The sequence below is a fragment of the Eumetopias jubatus genome, unplaced genomic scaffold, assembly GCF_037043125.1.
Source record: "Eumetopias jubatus isolate StellerSeaLion01/CBP00866 unplaced genomic scaffold, mEumJub1_p1.0 scaffold_10, whole genome shotgun sequence".
NCBI classification, from domain to species: domain Eukaryota; kingdom Metazoa; phylum Chordata; class Mammalia; order Carnivora; family Otariidae; genus Eumetopias; species Eumetopias jubatus.
The window spans coordinates 115217821-115230807 of NW_028274816.1; the positions used below are offsets into that span (position 1 = coordinate 115217821).

At 41.0% G+C, this 12987-nt stretch overlaps 2 non-coding genes across 2 annotated transcripts; both read right to left on the reverse strand.

The window, feature by feature from the left end:
- Positions 1-398: 398 nt before the first annotated feature.
- Positions 399-562, reverse strand: LOC114214026 (U1 spliceosomal RNA). The gene has a single exon (XR_003610303.1). It is a non-coding gene; the product is annotated as a U1 spliceosomal RNA (small nuclear RNA).
- Positions 563-6268: 5706 nt separating this feature from the next.
- Positions 6269-6432, reverse strand: LOC114214059 (U1 spliceosomal RNA). Its single transcript, XR_003610331.1, has one exon. It is a non-coding gene; the product is annotated as a U1 spliceosomal RNA (small nuclear RNA).
- Between the last annotated feature and the right edge of the window lie 6555 nt (positions 6433-12987).

Sequence of the window (12987 nt, forward strand, 5' to 3'; positions counted from 1 at the left end):
CCCTCTGCTTGTGTTCCCTCTCTCACTATGTCTCTCTCTGTCACATAAATAAAAAAAAAGGGGCTTAGGCACCCTGCCTACAGTACTTAAATGTTTAAATCAATCCTGAATTCAGTGGTGGTTTACGGGGACACCAAGGAGCTTCACAAGAGAAAGTTGAACGTTTAAGTAATGCACTCTTCGACATACCCCAAAGATCGAGCAAAGCCTTCCTAGAATTTTAAGGGAAAAGCACCAACCAGCTAACATAAAACGAGTATACAAGAAACAATTTAAGCAAAATTCTTAACACAACATAACTGTTAAAGTACAAAACACCATCAACGGAAAAGCCAAACGACGAGAAAAAAACTTAAAGACACAACGTTAACCCGCCTGCTTTTGAAACACACTCACACAGGGGGAAAGCGCGAACGCAGTCCCCCACTACCACAAATTATGCAGTCGAGTTCCCCACATTTGGGAAAATCGCAGGAGTCAACACATCCCGAGTGCAATGGATAAGCCTCGCCCTGGGAAAACCACCTTCCTGATCATGGTATATCCCCTGCCAGGTAAGTATGAGTTAAAAGGTAACACAGCAACGCTGCTGTGCACACCACTCGAAGGCTGGAGTCACTCCTGAAATAACTCTAATTGGCCTTTATCTACAAATAGCGACACTCAACACCAGATTTTCGTACTATGTATCTTACTCTTGGGAACAGCAGATAATCATACACATCTTTACAGGGAAACACTGTTCCCAAAAGGCCCTGAGTCTTAAATCTACATACTCCACCCCTCGGCATAACATCAAGCGCTCTCGGCCCGGCAGAGCCTGCAGCTGCGCCCCCTTGAGGCTGGCTTCGCAGACCAGTTCCTCCTCCCATTTGCCCCAACCTGTTTCCTGACAGAAATCCATCCCTCTCCCAACTTTTGGCAGAGCTGAAGGTCTTCAGATCTCCCTGTGTAAAGTACTCTTCGGCGAACGAACACAAGTGAGCTTTTAACCGCAAGCCAGTTTAGCTTCAGGCTTTCCAGGGATACTAATGCATCACACCAGTCCGGCACCATTTCCTCCTATTCCAGGAACTGGAGAAACAAGGGTGTCCAGGGGAAACTCCTGGCTGGCTACGTGTTAGCAGGGTGTATTGCAGAGCAAGGGTTTTGGAATCCAAGATCTTAACTGCAATTCAGCGTACACACTGCACGACTCTAGGTAAGCTTCCAGCCTCTGAATCTCTTCCTCAGTTTGTGCAGGAAGAACTATGCAGTCAGACCTCCACGCAGCTCAGGCCCCAGGCTTTGTCTCCTACTCCTCCCTGCCCATGGTCTGTTAATAACACCTAGTCCCTAAGAATGGACTGCTTTCCTTGAGAGCAGTCTAGCCTGTGCCTATATTGCTGCCTTACTTTCTCTCTGCCTGGCATTCAGTTACCTCACCCACTAGACTGTGGGCCTCTAGAGCAGGGTTTTTCTTGTTTGTTTCTTTTAAAATAGTCAAGACAACACAACGTATAATTATAACATATATTATTTTACCAACTAATTTTATTCTCTCATTAAAAATATGTAGGAAGCATGATTTTAAATTTCTGCATCTCTGGAGCTCTCTGGAAAAGCTCAGATGAAAACTTAAAACATATACTGAAAAGAGAATGTATATATACATTCCAAAGGCTGAATGCCGAGACCTCCCTCTCATATTCCATTTGGTTTCCAGGACCCTAGCAACCAAGCCTTTACCTTCCAGGATACTGGAAGTTTCCTCTGAAGAATGTGATCACCATAAAACAAAGTCCCAAAAATGTCAGCCATGGGCTTTCAGAAAGACTACCATGCAGATTATTCTGCAGCGTGCCCAACACCTCTCCTTGGCCCTCAGAGCTTCCAATCAACTTGTTAATATAATTTTAAATTTCTGCATGACCGTCCATCTTATGAATGGCTCATTATTTATAAAATTGTTCCCCTGTTGCTGGACACTTAGGTTGCTTCAATTTTTTACTACACACATTCTGGGTAATGGGCAGAGATGGTATACTGAACACCTATAAATAATCAAGGAACACTGAACCACCAAGGATGACCAGACGTCGACAAAAGCCTCCAACACGAAAGCTAGTAGCTAAAACAACCAAAAGACAATTTGGAGGAAACAGGTTATGCAAAGGGAAGAAAACTAAAAACAAAAATAAAAACTATCATTAAAATAGATAGGGGTGCCTGGGTGGCTCAGATGGTTAAGCATCTGCCTTCAGCTCAGGTCATGGTCCCAGGGTCCTGGGATCGAGCCCCATATCGGGCTCCCTGCTCAGCGGGGAGTCTGCGTCTCCCTCTGACCCTCTCCTCTCTCATGCTCTGAGAAAACAGAAGAGAAGGAAACATTTCCCAACGTCCCAACTGACACCAAGGATTTTCAGTGGTGCACCCAAGGGAAAGAGCCAACTTATTTTATGAACCAGCATTACTCTGATACCTAAATGAGATGAAGACCATGTAAGTACAGACTATTATCCATCATGGAAATAGATACAAAATTACTTTAGTTCCTTTAAAATTGCAAACCAAACCCAGCAATAAAGGAAAAGGGTAAAATGTCATGTGGGGCTTATCCTGGGAATACAAAGTTGGTTTAACATTAGAAAATCAAGCCATATAATTAATCATATCCACAGATTAAGAAGTAGTTGCAGAAAAAGTTAACAAAATTCAGCACCCATTTATGATTTTTAAAAAATGTATCAAGGTATCAGTTTGATAAACAGTATCTATGAAAATCTATAGCTAATATACTTCATGGTAAAACTATCTTTCTTCCAGGGCGCCTGGGTGGCTCAGTTGGTTAGGCGACTGCCTTTGGCTCAGGTCATGATCCTGGAGTCCTGGGATTGAGTCCCACATCGGGCTCCCTGCTCAGCAGGGAGTCTGTTTCTCCCTCTGACCCTCTTCCCTCTCGTGCTCTCTATCTCTCATTCTCTCTCTCTCAAATAAATAAAAAAATCTTAAAAAAAAAACTATCTTTCTTCCAGATAAAAAGAACAAAATAAGAATGACTACTTTAGCCACTTTTATTCAACACTATACTGGAGGTTCTTAGCTAGAGCTTACAGCAAGGAAAACAAAAACTCTTAGTTTGGAAAGAAAGAAGGAAAAATGTTTTTATTCACATATGACAGCAGTTTATGTAGAAAATCCTAAAGCATTTACCCCCCCCCCCCCGCAAAAAATACTAAAACTCATAATGGAATTTAGCAAAGTCACAGGATACAAGATTAATACATAAAAATCAATTGTATTTCAGGGCACCTGAGTGGTTCAGTTGTTAAGCATCTGACTTTGGCTCAGGTCATGATCCCAGAGTCCTGGGATCGAGCCCCACATCGGGCTCCCTGCTCCACGGGAAGCCCGCTTCTCCCTCTCCCACTCCCCCTGCTTGTGTTCCCTCTCTGTGTCTCTCTCTGTCAAATAAGTAAATAAAATCTTAAAAATAAATAAATAAACTTAACAATATAGTTTATATTTTAAAAAATCAATTGTATTTCTTTTTTATTAAAGATTTTATTTATTTATTTGAGACAGAGCACAAGCAGGGGAGAGGGAGAAGCAGGCTCCCTGCTGAGCAAGGAGTGCAATACAGGGCTTGATCCCAGGACCCCGGAATCACGACCCGAGCCCAAGGCAGACGCTTAACTGACTGGGCCACCCAGGCACCCCAAAAATCAATTGTATTTCTGTGTACCAGCAACAAACACTTAGAAAATGAAATTTTTAAGTCAAAGACAAATCCCACATGATTTCACTTATATGTAGAATCTATAACAAAACAAAACTAGGATTCACCAATGTAGAGAACAAATTGATGGATGGTTGTCAGAGGGGAGGGGGGCAAGGGGTGTAATGGATGAAGGGGATTAAGAAGTACAAACTTCCAGCTATAAAATAAGTAAGTCATGGGGATGTAATGTACAGTATGGGGAATTTGGTCAATAATATATTAACTTTGTAAAGTGATAGATGGTAACTTCACTTACTGTGGTGACTTTTCCACAATGTATACAGATGTCCAATCACTATGTTGTACACCTGAAACTAATCTAATATTGTATGTCAGTTATACTTGAATAAGTAAAAGAAAATGAAATTTCAAAATACTATTTTGAAAGTGGCAAATACTTCACATTTTTCTACCACTCACATTTCTTCCTGTATTTTCTTCTATCACTCTACATAGTCTACAATAGTATTTTTTTCAAAGATTTTATTTATTTGACAGAGAGAAAGGACATGAGCAGGAGGGAGGAACAAGGCGAGAGGGAGAAGCAGGCTCCCTGCCGAGCAGGGAGCTTGACATGGGGCTCAATCCCAGAGCCCCGAGAGCATGACCTGAGCCAAAGGCAGATGCTTAACTGACTGAGCCACCCAGGCGCCCCATAGTCTACAATATTATTAATAAATTACTTATTTTTATGACTGGAAGGGGCAAAATCCTAACATTTTCTTTTAAAACCCCAAAGCCTTGCTAATATCCTTATCCTTCCAAGTGAGGAGCTAACAAGTAATAAAGACATGTGATTTAAAATTATCAAGGTGGGGCGCCTGGGTGGCTCAGTCGGTTAACCCTCTGACTCTTGGTTTTGGGTCAGGTCATAATCTTGGTTTAGGGTCATGGGATGGAACCCTGCGCTCAGCAGGGAGTCTGCCTGAGTTTTTCTCCCCCTGCTCCTCCCCCCACTCGTGCGCACGCGCTCGCACTCTCTCAAATAAATCTTTAAATAAAATAACCAAGGGAACCGACTGAATAACAAAATTGTTCCATAAATAAAAGGATAGAGGGCGCCTGGGTGGCTCGGTTGGTTAGGGGACCGCCTTCGGCTCAGGTCATGATCCTGGAGTCGCGGAATGGAGTCCCGCATCCGGCTCCCGGCTCAGCGGGGAGTCTGCTTCTCCCTCTGACCCTCCCCGCTTTCATGTGCTCTCTCTCTCATTCTCGCTCCTCAAATAAATAAATAAAATCTTAAAAAAAAATAAAAAAAATAAAAGGATAGAGGAAGGAAGGTACTGGGGTAGGGAATAGCCAAATCCTCAGTATAAACACCAGTACAAACATTATTTATTGAGGCAACTATGATGAAACAGCTAAACAAGTTTTACAAGTAGTACTCTGGGGGTCGCCTTCCTGGCTCAGTAGGTAGAGCATGCCAGTCTTGATTTGGGGTTGTGAGTTCAAGCCCCATGTTAGGCCTAGAGTTTACTTTAAAAAAAGAAAAAAAAAGTAGTGCTCTGGGGAAAGGAATGGGGCAGGGTGAGAAAGGGTGGATCAGGGAGGTGTTACTCAGGTTGAATCTTTCTGTATGATGCTTTTCACATGCATAATGTTACTTTAACAAAATCATTTGGGGGTAAAAATCAAGGTCTAGGAGAAAACATAAAATACTTTCACTAGGAGAGATTATACCATAGTCCGGTTCCTCATTTTCGGGAAATTCTAACGATACAGCTCATGAGACATACCTGAAAAGAAACCCCTCTGAAATTGTAACTACTCAGTTAAGTGGTAAATAATAAACACCCACCCTTCTTCAATGTAATCTATTCTTTCACATTCTTTTTTTTTAAAGATTGTATTTTATATAACAGAGAGAGGGCAAGAGAGGGAACACAAGGGCAGTGTGAGAGGGAGAAGCAGGCTTCCCGCTGAGCAGGGAGGCCCACGCGGTGCCGGATTCCAGGACCCCGGGATTATAACCTGAGCCGAAAGCAGACACCTAACGCCTGAGCCACCCAGGCACCCGTCATTTCACATTCTTAACCAACAAAGACAGTCCCTTAAATTATCTACCCCCTTCATTCTCTGCCCTAGTTGCATTTCTAGGTGCCCAAACTTTCTCAGAAATTTCTTCTTCCTATTTTACAGTACACACCTAGGAAACAATCAAATGCAAAAACAGATGCAGATAGTTTAAGGTGGCGCGAAGTGAGGCCTCCAGTGGTCGGCAGAAGAAACACTCCATAGGCCTAAACAACTGGTACCAAGTGAACGACCACACAAGCAATCGCACACACGGTTGTACTATCGTAGACAATAAAATAAATACAGACAAGCATATTGATAAAACAAGAACCAACCAGTAATAATAGAAGCATTTTGTCTTCCCAACGTGCAAATTACCAATAGAAAGTACACAGTGCCCTTCGCAATCCAGTTTCCCATGTTTGAAAAACTAAAAAAACTATAAACCTATCCAAAGAATAAAAACATTCCCTTTCTTTAAAGACCATAAATCAGGGGAAAGCGCGAACGCAGTCCCCCACTACCACAAATTATGCAGTCGAGTTTCCCACATTTGGGGAAATCGCAGGGGTCAGCACATCCGGAGTGCAATGGATAAGCCTCGCCCTGGGAAAACCACCTTCGTGATCATGGTATCTCCCCTGCCAGGTAAGTATGAGCTAAAAACCATGCCCGGCACCTCACCCTCAGATTCAAGTCACTCTAAAGATGGGATCACTTTTCTCATGCACTCTATCGACCCCGTTTCTTCTGAAATAGAGTCTCCAGGTTATAGTTACTATGTAGCAATATTTTGTATATCTGGATATTAAACAAAATCTAGGAAATATATGCCCAGTGTAAGCACGACCAGCAGTCACTGCGCTTATCTACATATTCCACACCCCTTTTGCTGATCTCATTTAGCGTATCCTATTTCCTAGCTACTCGTGCAGTTCGAATGAAATTTCAAGGGAAAGACACTCTTCAGATTTAAAGATAAACAACATAAATTAGTTCCTTCTTTCAAGGTGTGGGAGCTAATGATGTCACTGATGTCTGGCGCAGTTCAGCAAGCCACGTAACTGAAAGATCAAGTTTAAAAATGACAAAACTACATAGGAAAATCCAGTCTGTGTTTTGCTAAAAATAGGTTGTTCAAGGCTTCAAGCACAAGTACAAAATACGCTTTCAAATACAGAGCAAATCGGGGCACCTGGGTGGCTCAGTCGTTAAGCGTCTGCCTTCGGCTCAGGTCATGATCCCAGGGTCCTGGGATGGAGCCCTACATCGGGCTCCCTGTTCAGCGGGAAGCCTGTTTCTCCCTCTCCCGCTCCCCTACTTGTGTTCCCTCTCTCGCTGTGTGTGTGTCTCTCTCTCTGTTAAATAAATAAATAAAATCTTTAAAAATATATATATACACAGCAAATCATCACCCTTACTTGAAAAAGCTGTTGTATAAACACTAGTTCTAATTCGGAGGCAACCTACCTAGGGAAAAGCTCACTCAGCGCCCCCTTCCTACAGAGACGTTTGGGGGAAGTCCCAGGGGTTTGCGGAGCTGGAGCGTGACGATGGTCCGTCCACACGACTGGAAACTGCCACGCTGACCAGAATGTCTTCCTTCCCAGGCATCAATAAATTGTGCTTCTAAGTATCTTGAACCCCGCCCCTCCCCCCGCGCCAACTCCCCTGTGTTCCATAATACAAGCCGTCATCCATTTCTTTTTCATGGGTGTCTCTCAAATCCACAAGACTACAGGAGACTCCATCCTACAAGAAACTGCCCAGCCCTCCTTGACTCATATTAGACTCTTCAGAAAGAGCAAATCCAGGATCAGGCAATGGTTATTAATTCCAATATTCCATATCCACATATAATTATTACTAGTCTTGATCCTTTCTTCACTGTAAATTAAAGTTGGAGTTTCCAAGTTCCAACTGTTCTTCAATTCTCTCCAAGATCACACCAGAATCACCTTATTTCCCAAATCTTTTTATTTTACAGGACTCTTCTGGCATTCTCTGCCAAAGCAATTAGCCAGAGGTTCATCTTTTTTTTTAGAGTTTTATATCTTTAAAATAATGCTGTTTTTAAAAATCTTATTAAAGAACATCTGAAGAGAGATGGAGAGAAAAAATACTGGGGCAGAGTGGGGAGGAGATTCTTGTGATGTGAGTTGCAACTACTCCTCAAATCTGACCTTTTGACAGCAACCAGTTTGATTTTTATAGATTTTTCTCCCTAAAGAGCTACTATATAATATATATGTATATATTCATATACACACATAAACATATATATGTATATATGGTTTAATCTATACACAAAATATCTATTTTATTTGTGAAATTAAAGTTAAGATACCTTGAAATCTGGCAGGAACCACTCATATAAGGGGAAGAGGTGCTGCCTATGAACTAGACTACTGTTACCACCAGACAACTCTTGTTTTTTGTTTTGTTTTTAAAGACGGAACTTTTTTTTTAAGATTTTTATTTATTTGACAGTGAGAGAGACAGTGAGAGAGGGAACACAAGCAGGGAGAGTGGGAGAGGGCGAAGCAGGCTTCCCGCAGAGCAGGGAGCCCGACGCAGGGCTCGATCCCAGGAACCTGAGATAATGACCCAAGCGGAAAGCAGACGCTTAACCAACTGAGCCACCAAGGCACCCCTAGGTGTCCTTTAAAAAAAAAAAAATCCTTTATTTGACAGAGAGAGACACAGCAAGTGAGGGAACACAAGCAGGGGGAGTGTGAGAGGGAGAAGGAGGCTTCCCGTGGAGCAGAGAGCCTGATGCAGGGCTCGATCCCAGGACCCTGGGATCATGACCTGAACCAAAGGCAGACGCTTAACAACTGAGCCACACAGGCGCCCCACCACCAAACAACTCTTAAATTCAAACTGCCATTCTCAGATTTGTGACTAGCAGTGCTTTCTTTCTTTCTTTTTAAATTTATTTATTAGAGAAAGAGCATGAGAGAGATCACAAGCAGCGGGGAGGGGTAGGGGGAAAAGCAGGCTCCCCACAGAGCAAGGGGCTGGATGTGATGTGGGACTCGATCTCAGAATCCTAGGATCATGACCTGAGCCGAAGGCAGACACTTAACCAGTTGAGCCACGCAGGTGCCCCTAGCAGTGCTTTCTTAAGCCAGAAACACATAGCTCTTAAACCACCCATACTCTTCACGAGGCTAGTTCCAATATTTCACAAGAACGTCATTGTTATTGGTCTACTTATCAAAACATCCATCTGAGACAGTCTGCCTTAAGGCAAAAAGGTGACTTTCCCTCACTTTCTTGTAGCCCGAGAAGGTTAAGAAAGACATTAGTGCTACTACTGGGTATTTACCACAAAGATACAAATGTAGGGATCTGAAGGGGTACGTGCACCCCAATGTTTATAGCAGCAATGTCCACAATAGCCAAAATGTGGAAAGAGCCAAGATGTCCATCGACAGATGAATGCATAAAGAAGATGTGGTATATATACACAATGGAATATTATGCAGCCATCAAAAGGAATGAGATCTTGCCATTTGCAACGACGTGGATGGAACTGGAGGGTGTTATGCTGAGTGAAATAAGTCAATCAGAGAAAGACATGTATCATATGACCTCACTCATATGAGGAATTCTTAATCCCAGGAAACAAACTGAGGGTTGGTGGAGTGGTAGGGGTGTGGGAGAGATGTGGTGGCTGGGTGATAGACATTGGGGAGGGTATGTGCTATGGTGAGCGCTGTGAATTGTGCAAGACTGTTGAATCACAGATCGGTACCTCTGAAACAAATAATGCAATATATGTTAAGAAAAAAAAGAAGATAGCAGGAGGGGAAGAATGAAGGGGAGTAAATCGGAGGGGGAGATGAACCATGAGAGACGTTGGACTCTGAAAAACAAACTGAGGGTTCTAGAGGGGAGGGGGGTGGGGGATGGGTTAGCCTGGTGATGGGTATTAAAAAGGGCATGTTCTGCGTGGAGCACTGGGTTTATGCACAAACAATGAATCATGGAACACTACATCAAAAACTAATGATGTAATGTGTGGTGATTAACATAACAATAAAAAATTATAAAAAAAAAAAGAAAGACATTAGTGCTATAATCCTCACAGGAGCCCTGCTAACCATAGTATACTCTGAGGAGAGCCACATTTCTCCGATTGGAAAAATATAAGGAAATACATGTGTTTGTTAAATAATAACATAAGTTAACACAGAAAAAGTGAAGCTTTTTAGTACATCTTACTATTGCCAAAACCAGACAACGTAACCTCACAGATTAATCCCATGAACAAAAATGCAAATTATAACATCTTTATGAACTGGATCTAGTAGGATATTAAAATAACATACACATAACTAAATAGGTTTTATGTACCTAAGTACATAAAAGTATATGATAGAAGTTGCATATCATATAGGTGGGGACAAAGAACTCATAAAGAGTGCGTAGGAAATTGGCTCACCACTGAAAAGAAGGAAAATATTACTTCCTCTTACTTTACCTTAAAAAAAACAGATAGGTTAAAATATCCAAATTAAATCATAAACCATATGTAGAAAAAAACCCAGGTAATTATCTTTATAATTTTGACAAAGTCTTTTTTTTCCTTATTTATGTAAGTAATCTCTACACCCAACATGGGGCTCAAACTCATGACCTTGGGATTGAGAGTTACATGCTCTTCCAACTGAGCCAGCCAGGCACCCCAAAGAAAAGACTTTCTAAGCATGTTACCAAAGTCAGAATTAAATACAAACTTTGACTACATTTGCATACAATAAACATCAACAAAGTAGAAAACCTCAAAGTTTAAATACAAATGACAGAGTGGGAAGATATTTGCAATATACAGATTAGGCAGATAGCCTGTATAATACAATGTGCATATCAGAGAGGATAGGCAGCATATGGAATAAAAGTATGGGTTTTGATGTCAAAGCTGAGCAGAATACTTGGCCTATACTAAGCACAACTAAATATTAGTTGTTGTTTCTGATAATTAAAAAAACACAGACCTGTTACAAATACATATTTTATTTTTTTAAGATTTCATTTATTTGACAGAGAGAGAACACAAGCAGGGGGAGCAGCAGAGGGAGAGGGAGAAGCAGGCTTTCCACAGAGCAGGGAGCCTGACATGGGACTTGATCCCAGGACTCTGGGATCATGACCTGAGCCAAAGGCAAATGCTTAACCAACTGAGCCACCCAGGTGCCCCTAAAGTACCTCAGTTATAAAGTAGGAAAGAATGTACAGATGTTCATAGCACCATTATTCACAATAGCCAAGAGGTGGAAGCAACCCAAGTGTCTATCCACAGATGAATGGATAAACAAAATGTGGTACATACATACGATTGAATATTATTCAGACTTAAAAAGGAGGAAACTGACACATGCCACAACATGGATAAACCTTCAGGACATTATGTTAAGTAAAATAAACCAGTCACAAAAAGACAAATACTACATGATTCCACTTCTGTAAGGTATCAAGAGTAATCAAACAGAGAAACAGAAAGTAGAAAGGTGGTTGCCAGAGGCTGAGGGAAGGGGAAATGAGGAGTTGCTGTTTAATGGGTACAGTTTCAGGTTTGCAAGATAAAAAAGTTCTGGAGATCAGCTGCACAACATTGTGAAGATAATTAACACTATTGAACTGTACACTTAAAAAAATTTCATGTTATGTGTATTTTACCATTTTTACAAATTAAAAGTGAGCAAAGGATATGAGATAGTTACAATAAGGTACATTTGCCCAATTAAACTATATGAAAAAAATTTTAACCTCTCTAGTAATAAAAGATAATAACCAGTTAAAATCAATTCCCTCAATAACAAAGGGAAAGAAAAAACATTTTTAAAGACTCCGAAGGCCAGTGTTGGGGTGGAGGTGGGAAAACCAGCCCTCATATGCTGTTAGTAGGAGTACAAGTGGTACAAACACTTGGCAGTATGATTCAAAATGAAAATGTGTATACTCTCTGACCCAGGAATTCTACTTCCAGAAATGTATTGAGAGAGAGAGAAAATGCTATTTCATCAGAGCAAAAAAAAAAAGTGGAAATAATTCAAGTATACAGTTATAAGCCAGATTAGAAAGATGGGCTTCAGGACAGAACGTATGCAACCACTAAGTTTAATTTTCAAATAATTTGTAATTACACGGAAGAAAGCTTCTGACAAAATATTAAGTGAAAAACAAAAGATATACAAATTTCTTCACAATTTGACAGTAGGTAAGATAAATATATTATATGAACTTATAGAAAGATTAAAATAAACCAAAATGTTAACATTATTATCTGTGAATTAAATAGAAAATTTATGAACCAGTTTTCTTTATATTTTCTGTATTTTGTTTTCTACAAGTATATACTTCCTACAAGTTTATATTTTTCACCATATTTAAAGTACAAAATAGAAAAATATAGGGAGAGAAGTGCTGGTCAACCATCTAATCATCTATTCTTTTAACAAGTATTTACTGAGCACCTACTAAACCCTTACACTGGGCTAGGGGCTCTAAAAAAAAAACAGGGAGTAAAATCCACATGGTCCTGCTCTACTGAAGTTTTCAATCTAGTTAGGGAGACATATGTTACGTAAATGATCACACAGAGGCATTTGGTGCTGTGAGAGCCTTAAAAGGGAGATTTGAGTCTTACTAAGAAATTTGGTCTGTATCCTAAGAGCAAAATAGGAAGTGACATGAGCTGAAATATAAAACTGTACTGTTTAAAGAACATTTTGGCTGTAGCATGGGAGAACAGACTAGAGGGGAGAAGACAAGATGCAGAGAGACCAGCCAAAAGGATAGAGTACCTACAAGCAAAATGGTAGGAGCTTGGCCTAGAGGAGGAGGCATGAACAGAATCAAGATATGTTAAAGAGAAAATTGATAGGATTTGTGTATGCATTGAACATGGGGAGTGAAAAGGGAAGGTGTTGAGAATGATTCCTAGGTTTCTAGTCTGTGCACATGGAAGGATGGCTATTCAGTTCATGGAGGCAGGGAATACAGGAAGAAGACAAGGTTTTGGGAGTGGGCTGAAGAAAATAATGAGTTCGATTCAAAATATATTTTTTAAATATTTTATTTATTTATTTGAGGGGGTGCAGAGGGAGAAGCAGACTTCCCACTGAGCAGGGAGACTGATGCAGCCTCGATCCCAGGACCTTGGAATCATGACCTGGGCCGAAGGCACATGTTTAACCGACTGA